The sequence below is a fragment of the Lemur catta genome, chromosome X (genome assembly GCF_020740605.2).
Source record: "Lemur catta isolate mLemCat1 chromosome X, mLemCat1.pri, whole genome shotgun sequence".
Classification (NCBI taxonomy): Eukaryota; Metazoa; Chordata; class Mammalia; order Primates; family Lemuridae; genus Lemur; species Lemur catta.
Genome location: NC_059155.1, coordinates 51,707,516 through 51,727,562, shown reverse-complemented (window position 1 = coordinate 51,727,562; position 20,047 = coordinate 51,707,516). Strand labels below are relative to the sequence as shown.

General features: G+C 35.8%; 1 pseudogene; it reads left to right on the top strand.

Annotated features, from left to right (window-relative positions):
* The window catches only part of LOC123628243, a 123,888-nt pseudogene extending 115,821 nt beyond the window's left edge, over positions 1 to 8,067 (top strand).
* Positions 8,068 to 20,047: the final 11,980 nt, after the last annotated feature.

Genomic DNA, 20,047 nt, shown 5'->3' with positions numbered 1-20,047 from the left:
GAGAACAAGCAAGATGAGAACTGAGGTGCTGAAGCCCCATGGAGAGGACAAAGATGTACATTGGGTGGAGAAGCAATATGTTGCCTTCCATCTTTGCTCAGGTCTGTGGTGATGAGAAGCACCCAAGGAGGCTGGAAGGCTGGTATTTTGTCCTTGAGAAGCTCACAGTTCACTGGCAGCAGCCGCTTTAGGGCCCATGAGGGTGAAAGTTCCAGCAGCTCAGGAACCTGATGACTCCCAGTGATGTGAGGAAGGGCGAAACAAACTGCTCCACCTACCCTTTTTGCTGGACTCCAAGCCTTTCGGGGTTGACATCTGCCAATATCTTGCTCCTTCTTGCTCTGCTCCAGTTTCTTCCTGTGGAATCTCTTGTAGGTTTTGGCGCGTTTCCCTTGAAATTACACCTGATCTATAATTGTTCATTTTTTTGCTTTTAATCTAAAATTTTCCTTCTTTCTGAGATGATTAGCAGCTGGTATCTCTGGTGGTCAACTATCCCATCATTCTTCTTGAGGTGGTCATGAGGAAGCATCCAGTGGCCAGGTACTAGGAGTTTGTGGGTGGTAGAGCTACAGTGAGGGACACCCTAACTCCTCTTATTCTTTTTTTTTTTTTTTTTTTTTTTTTTTGAGATGGAGTCTCACTCTTTTGCCCAGGCTAGAGTTCCGTGGCATCAGCCTAACTCACAGCAACCTCAAACTCTTGGGCTCAAGTGATCCTTCTGCCTCAGCCTCCCGAGTAGTTGGGACTACAGGAGTGTGTCACCATGCCTGGCTAATGTTTCTACATATTTTTAGTTTTCCAGCTAATTTCTTTCTGTTTTTAGTAGAGACAGGGTCTTGCTCTTGCTCAGGCTGATCTCGAACTCTTGAGCTCAAGCGATCCTCCTGCCTTGGCCTCCCAGAGTGCTAGGATTACAGGCGTGAGCCACCACACCACCAAAACTCCTCTTATTCTTGCTCTGTGTTTGATACCCATATTCAGTACAATAAATTGAACTGAATTTTTTGAAATTTCAATTAGAGATTTTTTAAAGTTTTTTGACATTTTAAATTTGAGATTTCCTTATGTAATGGAACTACATTCACCTTTTTAAAGTGTGTATTTGGTTTCCAAGGTAGATGGAGTTTAAGGGATCAGATGAGTGATCTCTATGGTAAGTAAAACATAATAAAAATAAATGATATTGGTAGCCTAGAAACATAATCAATTTTCACCCAGATATCAGGTTATAACATGATATTGTATGGATTTCCTCATTTAAATAACATCTACTGGTGTTATGGTTTGAGTGTGGTTTTTTCCCCACCAAAACTTGTTCTGAAATTTAATTGCCAGTGCTGCAGTGTGGGGAGGTAGGGCCTAGTGGGAGTTGTTTAGGTCATGGGGGCCTATCCCTCATGAATAGGTTAATCCTATCTTATGGGAGTGAGTCAGTTCTCAATCTCCCAGGTTGTTGTAAAGTGATGTTCCTCGTCCTGTTTGGTCCCCCTTTGCACATGTTGGCTTCCCCTTTGACTTTCCACCATGTTAAGATGCAGCACGAAAGCCCTCACTAGACACTAAGCAGATGCCAGCACCACACTCTTGGTCTTTAAAGCCACCAGAATCATAAGCCAAACAAACCTCCTTTCTTTTTAAATTACCAAGCCTCAGGTATTTTGTTCTAGCAACACAAAATGGACAATGGCAACTTGTATTTCAATAGTAATATAGGGTTACTCTAACATAGACTTCTGATAAAATAGCAAAGCAGTTTTTGTTTGGAAACTGATGCCTCTAAAGTCATAGATGACTTCACAAAGGGAAATAGGTGAGTATTAAAAATTCACAATATAGTGCCAATTACATTTTGTTCTATAGAAATTATAAGCATTCCATTTCTATTCGTAAAAAGTGCTGCAATAATAAGGCAGCTTGATCTCATAGGCAATAAGGTCCCAGGTAATGGCTGCATAGAAAAGTATATATCATGGCATTTGTTTTGGTGGTGGAATATAGAAAATAGAGATCATTAAAAAAATGTTTCTATCCCCTCAAATTTTCATTAATTAGGATAAAACCATATAAACATTTTCAAAACTGCTGATGAGTTGAATATATTGATGAATTCTAGATAATGTCCTTCAGGGGACATTACCTAGAGTTTAGCCTCATGGAAATGAAAGACATAGGAAATAGTGCCACATACTCCTTTATGTCTGATCATCGTTTGTCTTTTTTTTCTTTTCTATGCACTGAACAAAGCTCTTGTGTTTTTGTTCATTTATTCGGCATCTATCTACTTAGCTGCTAAACCATGCATTATGTTAACTATTGGGGATACACAGATTAATAAGATCCAAGGCAGTTTTCCAACATTCTTTTCTTCTCTTGTCTTTCTTTCTTAGCAATCTTTTATTCCATGACTTTAATAATGACCCATATGTGACAGACATTCATGAGCTCTGATCTTTCTCACCGTGTTCCAGTCCTATGTTTCCAATTTCCTAATGGATATCTTTCTAGATGTCTCATTGACAGCACAGATTATACATATTCAAAACAGAATTTACCATCTAATCTATCATAATTTAAATTTTTATATTTTTTAATTGTTGGAAAATATACATAACATATAACTTACCATTTTTTAAGTTACCATTTTAACCATTTTTAAATGTGTAGTTTAGTGGCAGTATGTACATTCAAATTGTTGTGTAACTGTTACCATTGTCCATTTCCAGAACTTTTTCATCATCCCATACTAATACTCCATACCCATGAAACAACTTCCCCTTTCTCTCTCTCCTCCAACCCCTAGAAACCACTGTTCTACTGTCTGTGTCTATGAGCTTGACTACTCTAGTACCTCATATATAAGTTGAATAATACAATATTTGCCCTTTTGTGTCTGGCTTATTCATTTAGCATAATGTCTTCAAGGTTCATCCCTGTTGTAGCATGTGTCAGGATATCACTCCTTTTTAAGGCTGAATAATATTCCATTGTATGTATATGCCACATTTTCTTTCTCCGTTCATCCACTGATGGACAGTTGGATTGTTTCCACCTTTTGGCTAGTGTGAATAATGCTTCTATTAACATTGGTGTACAAGTATTTTTTTAGTCCCTGCTTTTAATTCTTTTGAGTATATACATAGGAGTTGAATCATATAGTAATTATGTGTTTAATTTTTTAGGGAACCACCTTAGCATTTTCCATAATAGTTACACCATTTTACATTCTCAGCAGTAATGAATGAGGGTTTCAATTTCTCCACATCTTTGCCAACACTTGCTATTATATTTTCTTATGATGGCCATCCTAATATATGTGAAATGGTATCTCACTGCGGTGTTGATTTGCAATTTCCAAATAATTAAGGATACTGACCATGTGCTTATTGACCATTTGTATATCTTCTTTGGAGAAAAGTTTATTCAGTATTTTTGCCCACTTTTTAATTTAGATTGTTTGTTTTGCTATTTAGCTACAGGAGTTGTATATATGTGTGCATATATATATATTTTTTCCTGAATATTAATCCATGTTTGTGTATATATATATTTTTTCTGGATATTAATCCCTTATCAGATATGTGATTTCCAAATATTTTCTCCCTTTCTGTGAATTTCCTTTTCTCTCTGTTGATAATGTCCTTTGATATACAATTTCTTTTATTTCAGCATATTATGGGGGTACAAATGTTTAGGTTACGTATATTGTCCTCGCCCCGCCCACCGAGTCAGAGCTTCAAGCGTGTCCATCCCCCAGACGGTGTGCATCACACTCATTATGTATGTATATACCCATCCCCTCCTCCCCCCTCCCATCTGCCCAACACCTGATAAATGTTATTCCTATATGTGTACTTAGGTGTTGATCAGTTAAAACCAATTTGATGGTGAGTACATGTGGTGCTTATTTTTCCATTCTTGGGATACTTCACTTAGTAGAATGGGTTCCAGCTCTATCCGAGATAATACAAGAGGTGCTAGATCACCATTTTTCTTATAGCTGAATAGTACTCCATGGTATACATATACCACATTTTATTAATCCATTCATGTATTGATGGGCATTTGGGTTGTTTCCACATTTTTGCAATTGTGAATTGTGCTGCTATAAACATTCGAGTGCAGGTGTCTTTTCTATAGAATGCCTTTTGTTCTTTTAGGTAGATGCCCAGTAATGGGATTGCTGTATCAAATGGTAGATCTACTTGTATCTCTTTAAGGTATCTCCATATTGCTTTCCACAGAGGTTGCACTAGTTTACAGTGCCACCAACAGTGTATGAGTGTTCCTATTTCTCTGCATCCATGCCAACATTTGTTATGGGACTTTTTGATAAAGGCCATTCTCACTGGAGATAAGTGATACCTCATTGTGGTTTTGATTTTCATTTCCCTGATAATTAGAGATGATGAGCATTTTTTCATATGTTTGTTGGCCATTATTCTGTCTTCTTTTGAAAAGTTTCTGTTCATGTCCTTTGCCCACTTTTTGATAGGGTTGTTTGATTTTTTCTTCCTGATTTTCCTGAGTTCTAAATAGATTCTAGTTATCAGCCCTTTATCAGATGTGTAACATATGAATATTTTCTCCCATTCTGTAGGTTGTTTGTTTGCTCTTGTGATAGTTTCTTTGGCTGTGCAAAAGCTTTTTAATTTAATCAGGTCATATTTATTTATTTTTGTTGTTGCTGTGATTGCCTTTGGGGTCTTCTTTATAAATTTTTTGCCTATGCCAATGTCTAGAAGAGTATTTCCAACATTTTCCTCTAGAATTCTTATAGTTTCACGCCTTAGGTTTAAGTCTGTTATCCACCATGAGTTGATTTTTGTGAGAGATGGAAGGTGTGGATCCTGTTTCAGTCTTCTACATGTGGCCATCCAGTTTTCCCAGCACCATTTATTGAATAAAGATTCCTTTGATATACAATTTTGATGAAGTTCAATTTATTTTTTCTTTTGTTTCTTTGTCAAGAAATCATTACAAAATCCAATGTCATTTTTCCCCTATGTTTTCTTCTAAGAGTTTTGTAGTTTAAAGTCTCATATTTAGGTACTTAATTCATTTTGAGTTACTTTATTTATATGATGTCAGGTGAGGGTCTATCATTATTCTTTTGATGTGGATACCCAGTTTTCTTGGCACCATTTTTGAAAGACTGTCCTTTTCCCATTGAATGATTTTGGCTCCCTTGTTGAAAATCACTGGCCCATTTATGGAAGGGTTTCTTTCTGGGCTCTCTATTCTATTCCATTTGTCAATATATCTGTTTTATACCAATACCACATTTTTCTGACTGCTGTAAGTTTGTAGTAAGTTTTGAGATAGGGAAGTATGAGACCTTCAAATTTATTCTTTTTCAAGACTGTTTTAGCTGTGCAGGGTCCCTTGAGATTCCATATGAATTTTTGAATATTTTTTCTGTAAAAAAATGTCTATGGGATTTGATAGGCATAGAATCAAATCTTTAGAATCTATAGATTGCTTTGGGGGGTGTTGCCTTCATTTTTTTACCTCATTTTTTATTATTTCAGTATATTATGGAGGTATAAATGTTAACAATATTGTCTTCCAATCCATAAGCACAAGGTATATTTCTATTTATCTTGTAATCCTCTATTTTATTTCAACAATATTTTAGAGTTTTCAGTGTACAAGTTTGGTACCTTTTTGCTAAAGTGTTTTTCCAATTATTTATAATTTTGGATGCTGTTGTACATGGAATTGTTTTCTTAATATCCTGTTCTAATTTTATTAGTGTGTAGAAACACAACTGATTTTTCAGTGGTGATTTTGTACCCAGAAACATTACTTAAATCTGTTATTAGCTCTAGTTGTTTTTATGTGGATTTGTTAGGGGTTTCTACATATATGATAATGTCATTTTAAAACATATATAATTTTACTTCTTCTTTTCCAATTTAAATGTCATTTATTTCTTTTTGTTGCCTAATTAGTCTGGTTAGGTCTTCTAATACAAAATTGAGCAGAAATGGGAAAAATGGGTACCCTAGTCTTATTCTTGATTATAGAGGAAAATATTATAGTCTTTTTACCATCGAGTATCATGTTAACTGTGGATTTTTCATAAATGTCCCTTATGTTGAGAAAATTCTCTTCTATTACCAGTTTTCTGAGTGTTTAATCATGAATGGATATTGGGTTTTGTCAGATGACTTTTCTGCATTGAGATGATTGTGCATTTTTTCCTTAATTTTATTAATGTGGTTTATTGTACTGATTAAATTTTTATGTTGGACTCTTACACTCATGAGATAATCCCACTTGGTCAGGGTGTATAGCTTTTTGAATATGCTGCTGGCTTCAGTTTTCTAGTATTTTGTTGAGCATTTTTATTCCTGTATTCTTAAGAGACATGGAATCCACGTCCATCCATCCCTCCCAATCCTATGTGAACACAGCCAAGTTTTCCATGTCTGAAAACATGGCACCCTGGTGTGAGGTGCCCACAAGGACTGCTGGAGGCTGCAGGTAAGGTGCCTAGCAAGACTATGAACAGCTAGCTCAGATCCAATTCATGGATTTTCGCCGTGGAAATCCAGCACCAAAGCTGTTGCTGATGCTATTAGAACAAGACTTGGCCCAAAAGGAAAGGAAAAAACAAGTAAAAATGGAAAAGGTGATATGAGCATTACAAATATTACTGCCACCAGTCTGAAAAAAATACAGGTGTTACATGCAGAAGCCAGAATGCTGGTGGAACTGTCTAAGGCTCAAGATATAGAAGCAGGAGATGGCACCACATCAGTGGTCATCATTGCTGGCTCTTTCTTAGATTTCTGTAACTAGCTTCTTCAGAATGGGATTCATCCACCCATCATTTCAGAGTCATTCCAGAATGGTTTTGGAAAGGGTATTAAAATTTTAATTAACATGTCTTGATCTATGGAACTGAGTTACAGAGAAACTTTGTTAAATAGTACAACCACATCATTGAACTCAAACGTTGTCTCAACATTGAAGTCTACTTTCTCCAATGAGTGTAAATGCAATGCTGAAAGTGGTTGATCCAGCCACAGCTACCAGTGTAGATCTTAGAAACATTAAAATAGTTAAGAAATTTGGTTGTACAATTGATGACTATGAGTGAACACAAGGGCTGGTTCTTACCCAAAGGTAGCAAAATCTGGCATAGCCAGAGTTGAAAATGCTAAAATTGGGCTTATTCAGTTTTGCTTATTTGCTCCTAAAACAGATATGTATGATTAAGTAATTTCTGACTTACCCAGATGGACCAAATGCTGTGATAATAAAGAGCCTGTATTCTAAATTTAATAAAGTAAAATTTTAAAATAGGATGTAATGTCCTTCTCATACAGAAGTGTATTCTAGGGGATGCTCTTAGTGATTTTGTATTACATTTTCTAAACAAAGTTAAGATTATGGCAATTAGGGATATTGAAAGAGAAGAGATTCAATTTGTTTGTAAAACAATTGGAACCAAGCCAGTTGCTCATATTCACCAATTCACCGCTGGTATACTGGGTTCTGACCAGTTATCCAAGGATGTCAGTTTAAATGGTTTTGGCAAATTACTCAAGATTGAAGGCTTTGCAAGCCCTGGATAAAAAGTTATGGTTGTTGTTCATGGCTCTGAAAACTGATGATTAAAAAGCTGAGTACTCCATTTATGATACCCTATGTGTTTGTTACTCACTGTTTAGTGACAAAGAGAGCTCTTATTGCAGGAGGTGGTGCTCAAAGAAGTCAGAGTTAGCCCTACAATTAATTGAATATTCATTAACATTGAGAGTTATGGAATCGTACTGCATTCATGATTTATAGATGATGTGGGAGTCACTCCATCTACACTGGTTGAAAACTCTCGTCTGGGTCCCATTTCTACAATAACAGAACTAAGAAACTGGTATGCACACGGAGAGAATACTACAAGCATTAATGTCTAAAATAGTGGTATTTTTTAACATTTTAGAGGAAATCGTTGTCCAACCTTTCTTGTTTTCAGTCAGTGCTCTGATCCTAACAACTAAAACCCTCTGAGACATTCTGAAAATTGATGACATGATAAACACTAGACAATTGGGATAACACTAACTGACTGGTACCATTATTACCACTAACAGTGTGGCTGGAGTGGAAGAAGGTTGTTTTCTCTAAAAATTCTCAGGCTTAGACTTCCAGTTAGCATTTGCTTGAAATGGTATTGACATAATTTAAAGAAAATATTATTTGGTTTCAAAATTTTAAAAAGTGTCAAACAGACATTATGGAGCTGAAGAATATAATAACTGAACTGAAAAATTCACTAGAGGGTTTCAACAGCAGACTAGATTAAACAGAAGAAATGATCAGTGAAATAGAAGACAAGGCACTGGGAATTATTTGGTCAGAGTAGAAAAAAGAATGAAAAAGAGTGAATAAAGCTTAAGGGACTTATGGGACATGATCAAGCCAACCAATATATGAGAAGTCTTCCAAAATTGATGGAAAATATGTATTATGAAGAAAACTATGCATGGATTTCAAAAAAAAATTGCATTAAAATAAACTCATCCTAACTTATTATTACATATCTGAACAGGATCTGGTTTGAGGCATTAAAAAGGGTGAGATATCAGTATGAACAGAGGCTGTATCAGAGCAACATGAATTCTGCTAAACTTAAAGCAAGAACAAACATAAAATATATGAAGGTTGGGTGGAAGAATGGTGAAATCATTGATACTTCATGAAAAGTTTACAGGGAAAATGGGCCAAAGAAATCACCAGTTTACAAATCCATATCTCACTTTAAGAAGCATCGAGATGATATTGAAGATGAAGCCCATAGCAGCAAACCACCCACAACAATTTGCAAAGAAAAAAAATTCATCTCGTACGTGACATAAATTGAAGAGGATCGTTGACTAGCAGCAGAAACAATAGCCAACACAACAGACATTTCAATTGGTTCAGCTTGCATAATTCTGGCTGAAAAATTAAAGTTGAGCAAATTTCCCACTCAATGGGTGCTGAAACCATTGTGTCCATGTCAGCTGCAGACAAGAGAATAGCTTTCAATGGAAATTTTAAACAAGCAGGCTCAAGATCCTGAAGAATTTTTTCAAAAAATTGTAACAGAGATGTAACATGGCTTTACCATTATGATCCTAAAGACAAAGCACAGTCAAAGCAATGGCTACCAAGACATGGAAGTGGTCCAGTCAAAGCAAAGCAGACCAATCAAGAGCAAAGGTTATGGTAACAATTTTGGGGGGATGCTTGAGGAATTTTGCTTGTTGATTTATTGGAGGGCCAAAGAATGATAACATATGCTTAATATAAGAGTGTTTTGAGAAAGTTAGCCAAAGCTTAAGCAAAAAAAAAAAAAAAATGCCCAGGAAATCTACATCAGAGTTCTTATCCATCATGACAATGCTTCTACTCATTCCTCTCATCAAACAAGGGCAATTTTTTTAGAGTTTTGATGAGAGACCATTAGAAATCTACCTTAATTTCCTGATTTATCTCCTTCTGACTTCCGTTTGTTTACTAATTTTAAAAAAATCTGTAAAGGGCACCCATTTTGCTTCAGTTAATGATGTAAAAAATACTGTGCTAACATGGTTAAATTCCCAGGACCGTAATTTATTTAGGGATGGACTAAATGGCTGGTGTCATCACTGACAAAAGTGTCTTGACCTTGATAGAGCTTATATTGAGAAATGAAGTTTATATTTTTAATTTTTATCTTTTAATTACATTTTTTCACAAACTCTTTGAAGTTCCTTATATGCATTATGGAGTCCCAGAGGGAGAAGAGAAAGAGAAGGTGGTAAACACGTATTCAAAGAAATAATGGATGAAAACTTCTCACACCTGGGGAGGAAATGCACATCCAGATCCAGGAAGATCAGTGGTCCCCAAATGAGGTGAACCCAAAGAAATCCATAGAAAGCCATATTAGAATCACGTTGTCTAAGATCAGAAACATAGAGAAAATTTTGAAAGGAACAAGAGAAATGTGACTTGTCACATGAAAGGAGACCAATAAGATTATCAGTGAATTTTTCAGTGGAAACATTGAAAAGCATAAGTGGTGGGATGATATATTCAAAATGGTAAAAGAAAAAAACCTCCAAACAAGGAGAGTATACCTGCCAAAACTATATTTCAAAACTGAAAAATAAGTAAAGACTTTCCCTGACAATCAAAAGCTGAGAGAGTTCATCTCCCCTGGACGTGCCTTATAAGAAATGCAAAATGGAGTTCTTCAAATATAAACAAAATCATGCTAAACAGTAGCAGGAATGCATAGGAAAGTATAAAACTCACAGATACAGGTAAATAAATAAACAATCACAGAATATTTTAATACTGTAACAGTGGCAGGTATATCACTTTGGGTTCAAGAATAAAAAGGTAAAAGACAAAAGTATTAAAAATAACAGTGTAAGAATAAGTTAATGGATACACAATATAAATGATGTAAATTGTGACATCAACATAGTGTATGGAGGAAGAACTAAAAGTATAGAGTTATTGTATGCAATTGAGGTAAAGTTGATATCAACTTCAAATAGACTGTCATAACTACAAGTTGTTTATGTAAACACCATGATAACCACAAAAAAACCTATAAAAAATAAACAAGAGTAAAAATGAAATTAAAGCACATCAATTAAAAAAATCAATGAAACACAAATGAAGACGGCATGAGGAAAAGAAGGACAAAAGAACTATAAGAAATATAGGAAACAACAAAATGGCACTAGTAAGACCTTACCTATCAATAATACTTTAAATGTAAACTCCCCAGTCAAAAGACATAGAATTACTGAATGGACTTTTTAAAAAGACCCAAGAACAAAAGACTTACTTTATTTTTTGGCTTACACGACAAATTTATTTTCTTACGGTTCTGGAGACAAGAAGTCTGCAATTAGGGTGTTAGCATGATTGAGTTCTAGTGAGGGTTCCTTTGTGGCTTGCAGATGGTCATCTTCTCACTGTGAAGAGATTTACTTCAGATATAAGGGCACAAATAGGGTGAAAGTCCAGAAAGGGAAAAAGATAATCCATGCAAATTATAACCAAAAGAAAGAGACTTTAACTTAAAAAGATTCCTAAGTGACAAAAAGGGACATTATATAATTATAAATTGTCAGTTCACTGGGAAAATAAAACAATTATTAATATATATGTGCCCATCCTCCAAGCACCAAAAGATATAAAGCTACATTGACAGAACTTAAGAGAGTAATGGACACACATACAATAATAGTAGGACACTTCATTAGCCCACTTTCAATAGTTGATAGAATATCCAGACAGAAAAATGAATAAGGACACATTGAACTTGAACAACACTATAGACCAAATGGACCTAACACATACATACAGAACATTACACCCAACAACAGTAGAATATACTTTCTTCTAAAGTACACATGAAACATTCTTCATGATTGATCACATATTAAGACACAAAACAAGCCTTAAGTAGCTGAGAAGATTAAAATCATATCATTTCTTTTCTGACCATAATGGAATAAAGTAGAAATCAATAGCAAAAGAAAAATGGGAAAATTCACAATTATGTGGAAATTAACAAACTATTGAGAAAGCAATGGATCAAAGAAGAATTTGAAAAGGAAATTAGAAAGTATTTGAGACAAATGAAAATGAAAACCAATGTACCAAACCTTATGAAATGTAGCAAAAGCAGTGCTTAGAGGGAAGCTTATACAAATAAACACCTACATTAAAGAAAAGAAAGATCTCAACCTAACATACACCTCAAAGAACTGTAGAAAGAACAAATTAAGCCCAAAGTTAGTAGAAAGAAAGAAATAACAAAGATTACTACAGTGAGATAATGTGTTGCCCCAGATAAAATGACTTTTCTCAAAAAGACAGGCAATAATGCCTGCTGGCAAGGACGTGGAGAAAGGAGGGCCCTTGTACACTGTTGGTAGAAATATAAATGAACACAGCCACTATGGAGAACAGTTTGAAGGTTCTTCAAAAACTGAAACTAGAATTACCGTATGATCCAGCAACCCCACGGCTGAGCATATATCCAAAAGAAAGGAAATCAGTATATTGAAGAGATAGCTGCTCTCCTATATTTATAGCACTGTTCACAGTAGCCAAAATATGGAATCAAGCTAAGTGTCCATCAATAGATGACTGCATAAAGAAAATGTGAGATATACACACAATGGAATGTTACTTGGACACAAAAGGAATGAAATCCTGTCATTTGCAACAATATGGATGGAACTGAAGGACATTATGTTAAGCAAAATAAGTCAGGCACAGAAAAACAAGTAACACATATTCTCACTCATATGTTGGAACTAAAAATTGGAACTCATGGAGATAGAGAGTAGAGTGGTAAAGAGGCTAGGAAGGGTGGTGGGGAGGGGGTATAAATAGAATACAACAATTTTATATTAATAATAATTAAACACAAAAAATTAAAATGATATTAGAGCAGATATAAATGGAAATAGAGACTGGAAAAATCAATGAACCTGAAGATGTTGGGTTTTTTTTCCAGAATGTTACAGGGGTTTAAATATGTGGGTTACATGAATTGCTTTTGTACAGTTTGAGTCAAAGTTATAAGTGTGTTTCTCACCTCCTTCGTTAAATATATTCCTAGGTATTTTATTTTCCTTATTGCTATTGTGAAAGATATTGAGTCTTAGATTTGATTCTCAGCTTGACTGTTGTTGGTGTATAGGAATGCTACTGATTTGTGTACATTTATTTTGTAACCGAAGACTGATGAATTTATTTATCAATTCCAGGAGCCTCTGGGCAGAATCTTTGGGGTTTTCTAGCTATAAGATCCCATTGTCAGCAAAGAGCAATAGTTTGACCTCTTCTTTCCCTATTTGATTTGCTTCTCTTGTCTGATTGCTTTTGCTAGGACTTCCAGCACTATGTTGAACAGAAGTGGTGGCAGTGGGAAAGTTATCAAAATCTGTGGCATTCAGCAGAAGTAGTCATAAGAGGAAAATTCATAGCCATAAATGCCTACATCCAAAAGAAAGAAAGATCACAAATCTACAATCTAATGAGTTGTCTCAAGGAATTGAAAAAGGAAGAGCGAATCAATCTCAACCCCAGTAGAAGAAAAGGAATACCTATGGTCAGAGCAGAACTAAATGAAATTGATAATGAAAGAATTATACAAAAGATTAATGAAACAAAAAGTTGGTTGTTTCAAAAGATAAAATTGACAGGGCTCTTGCTAGATTAACCAAAAACAGAAAAGAAAAGGACCCTAATGAACTCAATTCGAAATGAAAACAACTAATGGACACAGTGAGCATTGCTGGGGGAAAGAGACATGCCTCAAATCATGGTTTGGGTGTGGCAAAGTCATAAAATGTAATCATAATGTTTGTACCCCCATAGTATCCTGAAATATATAAATAAATAGAAATGAAAAAGGAGATATTGCCACAGAAATACAAAATATCATTTCTGGATACTATAAAAATCTCTATATACATAAACTTGAAAACATTGAGGAAATGGACAAATTCTTGGAAACCCCCAACCTCCTTAGGCTCAATCAGGAAGAAACAGAACTCCTGAATAGACTAATATCAAGTAACAAAATTGAAGCAGTAATAAAAAGTCTACTAGAGAAAGCAGTGCTGGACCAGATGGTTTCACAGCTGGTTTCACAGCTGCAGAAATTACTTAATAACATAGAGAAGCATGGAATTCTCCCCAACTCATTCTACAAAGCCAATATCGCCTTGATAGCAAAGCCAGAAAAGGACAAAACAATAAAGGTATTTATTACCTATTCACAATATGAATTTAAAACGTAGGGATGTCTTACCAGGAGACTGCAAGTATTCCCTCTGCACCATGGTGGATCTTGCAACTCCCACTCCACTCACTCCTTGCTCAGTGAATGAGTTTACCCTTTAACTTGAGAGGAAGGGAATCTTCCCCACCTCATTCTATGAAGCCAGTATCACCTTGATACCAAAGCCAGGAAAGGATACAACAACAATAAAAAAACTACATACCAATATCCCTTATGAATACAGATGCAAAAATCCTCAATAAAATACTAGCAAACTGAATTCAAGAGCACATCAAAAAAATAATCCACCATGATCAAGTAGGCTTCATTCTAGAAATGCAAGGATGATTCAACATGTGCAAATCTATAAATGTGATTCACCACATAAATAGAAGCAAAAACAAAGACCATATGGTCCTCTCAATAGATGCAGAAGTGGTTGTTTGAAAGAATAATGTTGGCAAACCCATAGGTAGGCTGATTAAGAAAAAAAGAGAGAAGACAAATAAAAGTAGAAATGAAAGAGGAAACATTACAACTGGTGACACTGAAATGAAAGGATCATAAGAGACTATTATGAGTAATTATATGTCAATAAACTAAATAACCTAGAAGAAATGGATAGATTCCTAGAAACATACCAACTACCAAGACTGAATCATGAGGAAATAGAAAATATGAAGAGGCCTATAACTTGTGGGGAAATTGAATCAATAATAATAAAATCTCCCAACAAAGAAAATCCCAGGACCAGATGGCTTTACTGGTGCATTCTACTGAACATGTAAGGAAGAAATTAAAGAAGACAGAAATAAATGGAAATATGTCTAATGTTCATGACTTGGAAGACTTAACAGTGTTTGCACAAAGCATTTTACAGATATAATACAACCCCTATTAATATCCCAGCATCATTTTTATGGAAATACAAAATGATAATTAAATATATATAGACACCAAGGCTCCCAAATCACTGAAGCAATTTTGAGCAATAAGAACAAAACTGAAGACTTCATACCTCCTGATTTTAAAACATGTTGAAAGATTGAATGCTTTCCTACTAAGATCAACAACAAAGTAAGAATTCCACTGCACCACTTATATTTAACATTATACTAGAGCTTCTAGTCAGTACAATAGAGCATGAAAGTTTCAAGGATGCTTGGTCAGTTTACAAAAATCAAACGTATTTCTACATGCCAGCAATGAATAATCAGAATTTGAAAAACTAACACTATTTTCAGTAGCATAAAAAATACCAGATACTTAGGTGTGAGTCTGACAAAAGAGGTGCAAGACCTATACACTGAAAATAAAACATTGCTGAGAGCAATTAAAGGAGACCAAATAAAATGAAGTGATATACATTATTCATAAATTAGAACTCAATTTTGTTAAGGTATCAGTTTTATGCAAATTGCCTTACAATAGATTCAATGCAATTTCAACCAATTTTTTGGCAAACTTTTTTTAAAAAATAAATTGACAAACTGATTTTATTTTTTTTTTATTTATTTTTTTCTTTTTTTTTTACTAGGACCTCTTGCCTGGAGACAAACTGTTTTTAAAATTCATTTGGAATTACAAAATATCTAGAAGAGCCAAAACATTTTTTTTGATAAACAGTGTAAATGCAGAGTGTGATATTGGCATGAGTGTAGATGAATTTCTCAAAAGAAGAACATAGTGATTCCAGAAATAGACCTACATACAAATAATTGACTAATTTTCAATAAAAGTGAAATATTATGGAGAAAGTACAGTTTCTTCAACTAATGGTGGCAGAACAATTGAATAGCCATATGCAAAAAAATTGAACCATATCTCAAAAAGTTCAAAAATTAACTCAAAATGGAACATAAACATAAATGTAAAGTGAAAATTTAAAAGATAAACTTTTAAAAAAAGATGAGACATAATTTTTATGTTCTTAGTTTAGATGAAAATTTATTAGATCTGACATCAAAATAATTATCCATAATTGAAAATAATTAATGAATAGAACTCATCAAAATTATTTTTTCTGCTATGTGAAAAACATTTATGAAAGAATGTAAACACAAACTATGGATTGGGAGAAAATATTTATACCTCACAAATGCAATAAAGGATATATAAAATCTGAATAATAAATAAGCAAATAACCAAGTACACAATGGGCAAAAGTCTTGAACAGGTGCTTTATCATGAAGATATGGAGATGACAGTTAAACACATGAAACAATGCTGAACATCATTACTCATTAAAGAAATACAATTAGAACTACAATGAGATACCATTACACAACTATTAAACTGTCTTAAATTTAAAAGTATCCCAAGAATGGAAAAATAAGCACCACATGTACTCACCATCAAATTGGTTTCACTGATCAACACTTAAGAGCACATATAGGAATAACATTAATCGGTGTCAGGAAGGTGGGAGGGAGGGAAGGGGATGGGACTCATTACATACATAATGAGTGTGATGCACACCATCTGGGGGATGGACATGCTTCAAGCTCTGACTCGGGGAGGGGAGGGGGTACAAGGGCAATATACATAACCTAAACTTTTGTACCCTCATAATATGCTGAAATAAAAAAAAATTTAAAAAGTTGATCATAAGAACTTTTGACTAGGTTGTAGAGCAACTAGAACTCCCATACGTGGCTAGTGGAAATGTAAATTCATCCAACACTTGGGGGAAAAGTTTGGCCTTATTGAAATGTTAAGTGTACACTTACTTTGATCAACCATTCCATTCTTAGATGTTTACCCAAGAGATGTGAAAGTATATGTGCATACAAAGATTTGTATACAAATATGAATAGCAGTTATACTTGTAAAAAATGGAAATAACCCAAAGATCTATTAACAGGTGAATAAATAACAAAGTTGTTGTATATACCTACAATAAGATAACACTGAGCAATAAAAAGTAATTGTTACTGACATGCTACAAATTGGATAAATCTCAAATGATTATGCTGATTGAAAGAAGCTAGACAAAATAGAATATTTGCTGTGTTATTCCATTTATATAAAATTATATAACAGAAAATTCAAGCTAATCTATCATGACAGAAAGAAGATAAGTGGTTGCCTGGGGATGGAGAATCAGGAGGGGCAGGAAGGATGGACTACAATGAAGCTTGAGGAAATCATTGAGAATAGTGGATATATTCACTTTTCTTGATTGAGGTGATAGTATTCTGGGTGTAGAAATATGTTAAAACGTATCAAATTGAAGAATTTAAATATGTTCAGTTTATTTTTATCTAGTTATTTCTCAATAAAGATGTTAAAAGTACTTGACAGTCATTAAAGTAATATAACACTCCAGATACTGAAAAATGTAAACATAATATCTACTATCTAATAATAAATTACTAGACCTGAAAAGCAGAAATATGTGACTACAAATTAGAAAAAAAAATCAGTCAAAAGAAAAACACCCTCAAGTGCCTGGATTGTGAATTCTCAAAGACTTTAAAACATCTATTAGAAATAGGCTCAAGGACATAAAGGTAATATGAACTTTATGTACAGATAAATAGGCAATGCAAAAGTAACCTAATGGAAATTTTGGAACTAAGAAATGCAATATTAGAACTTTAAAAATTTGAGGGGCTCTACAGCCAATTATACAGTGAAGAATAAACAATCACTTAATTGGAAACATAGCAAGACAAACTATCTGTAATGAATCACAGAAGAAAATAATCCAGAGAAAAAATGACCATTCCCTTTAGTTATCTGTGAGACAGTATCAAGAAGTCTAACATGTGAATTTGTAGTCCAGGACAACGTACAGATGTTTTAAAGTAAATCATTGTTCAGGGGAAATACAACAAGATAGCCAAGTAAGTGTAGCGGGTGCCCACCTCTTCCTCAGAGAAGAACCAAAATATCGAAAAGGTACCCTCAGTTTGAATAGATTGGGAAAGAATGCTGGAATATAACAGAGAGGCAATGGGAGACACCAAGGGCGAAGGAAAGAGAAGTGGGTCTGCCCGCTCGGGGTTGTTGTGAGCCTTGAGTGAGCCCTTGGATCTGGACCCAGGGAAGGAGTAAGTGAGAGACCCAGTACTGCCATGGATCTTTATAATCCTAACTACAGAAGATCTCCTCAACACCTCCAGGCCACCAGGCTGGTATAGGGAGCTGCATGGAAATTATGCAGAGGCACTGCTCGAACTTTGTGAGGTTTTACAGGCTTCTGAACACCAGGCAGTTGCTGTGTGGAGCCATTCTAGGAGCCCATCCCCCAAGGCTCTGAGTCCTGCCAAGGCCACCTCTGCCACTGCATGCTGCTGGGCCAGGGAGAGAGAGAGGAGACCGGTTACTCTTATATGCCCAATTCAAGTTCTGCTGCCACAGCTGTGGGCTACTGTAAGACCAAGGGGCCTCTGGACCACATACTCATCACCTACCCCCCACCCCCCATCAGCTGCCTGCATAGCTGCTTCCATGGAGAGGGGCATTCCATTTCTGGTAGCAGAGCTGCATAACTGTCATTGACTTGCCTGAGTGTTTCACTGTCATTCTGGAACCATCTCACCCCTCCCTGTCACAATCAGTGCTTAAATGTATGAGGCCTGCTCCTGTCCCCCCATGGCTCAATCATGTCATTGAGGGACATGTGAATGAGATCTACAATCTGATTCAAGTGGGGGTGGAGCCCCCACAGTCAGAACTGAGAGAAAATTTTGGTGTGGGTTTGTGCTGTGGCATGAAAGTGGAGCACCCATCCCTTCACAGGAACATCCTGGAAAGTGTGCAACCTGCAGTTTCTGTCCCTGGTCAGGGAGCCTTGCAGCCTGGGACAGCTTTGCAATCTGAACACAGACTGCTTGGGACTGGCTTAACTGGTTTGGCCTGCTGGTGATGGCTGGACGCCAGGGGGAGATAGGCCGCATCAGGGGAGTGGGAGCTGAGAAGGTCCCACTACTTTCTGCTGGGCTGTGGATTCTGGTCCACCTCTCTCCCCACATGCATGTTCTTTGCTACAGTAGAGGTGCCTTCGCCTTTCCTAGAGGCTTGCCCCAGGGGCCTGCAAACTTCCCCCGAGCCCCCATTGGGCTCAGCTCATGCTCTTGCCTTTGGGAAGACTGGACATGAGTTTGCCTGACCCAGCACCACCTGATTTTGCACCCTGCTACCTCAGCAGCAGAACATAAGATAGGAACCCCTAAGAGTTCCAAGTCCCCACCTGAACCATCCAAGTACTTTTCCATATTAACTAATGCCAAGCATAAATCTCACCACCACTGCAGCTGGCTCTCTCCTATAAGTTCAACCTACAGGCTGGGAGTTCAACCTGCACAGGCCATTACTACGTTTGCTACACAATTGTATGGCGCTTGGCTAGCTCTTTTCCACAAGTGCCACCTACTGGCTTGGAGTGTGAACTACATGACCCAGTATAATTCGGGCTGATAGAAGTACACAGTGCTAGGGAATGAGATAAGCTTCTGGAGACCTTCATCTCCTCTTCTTGGCAAGAGGCAAGGAACCTCCTCACATGTCTAGTAGACAACCACTACAACCTAAAAATAGCATTTGAGAAAACCACCACACTAAGGCTATCTATAACCAAGGAATTCATACAGACCCTTGCCCCCCTAAAAGCCCAAAGGTCCATACCCAACATGAGCTACAGTCACACCCTTAAGAGGGTTAAAAATATACCATCCAACAAAAGAAAATTTGAAAATAAGAAACAGAAGCTTCTCCAGATGAGAAGGAATCAGCATAAGAATTCTGGCAGTATGACAATAGAGTGTAATGACCCCCCTATAGGACCATGCCAGCTCTCTAGCAGAGGTTCTGAACCAAAATGAAAATTCTGAAATGACATATAAAGAATTCTAAATATTGATTATAAGAGAGCTCAATGGGATCCAAGATAGAGTTGAAAACCAATAAAAAGTAACCATAAAAACAATTCAGGATATCAATAAAAAATTCATTAAAGAGATAGATAATTAAACAAAAACAAAGAGAACTTATTGAAATGAAAGACTCATTGAAGGAATTACAAAATGCAGTTAAAACTTCAAAGAATAGAATGGACTAAGCAGAATAAAGAATTTCAGAGCTTGAAGACAGGTTTTTCAAATTAACCCAGTCAAACAAAAATAAAGAAACACGAATTTTTAAAAAATTAACAAAGCCTTTGAGAAATATGGAATGATAAAAGGTGTTAAAGTCTATGAACATTTTGCTGAAGGAGAAGAAGAAAAAGTGTGAAAAACCTATTTGATG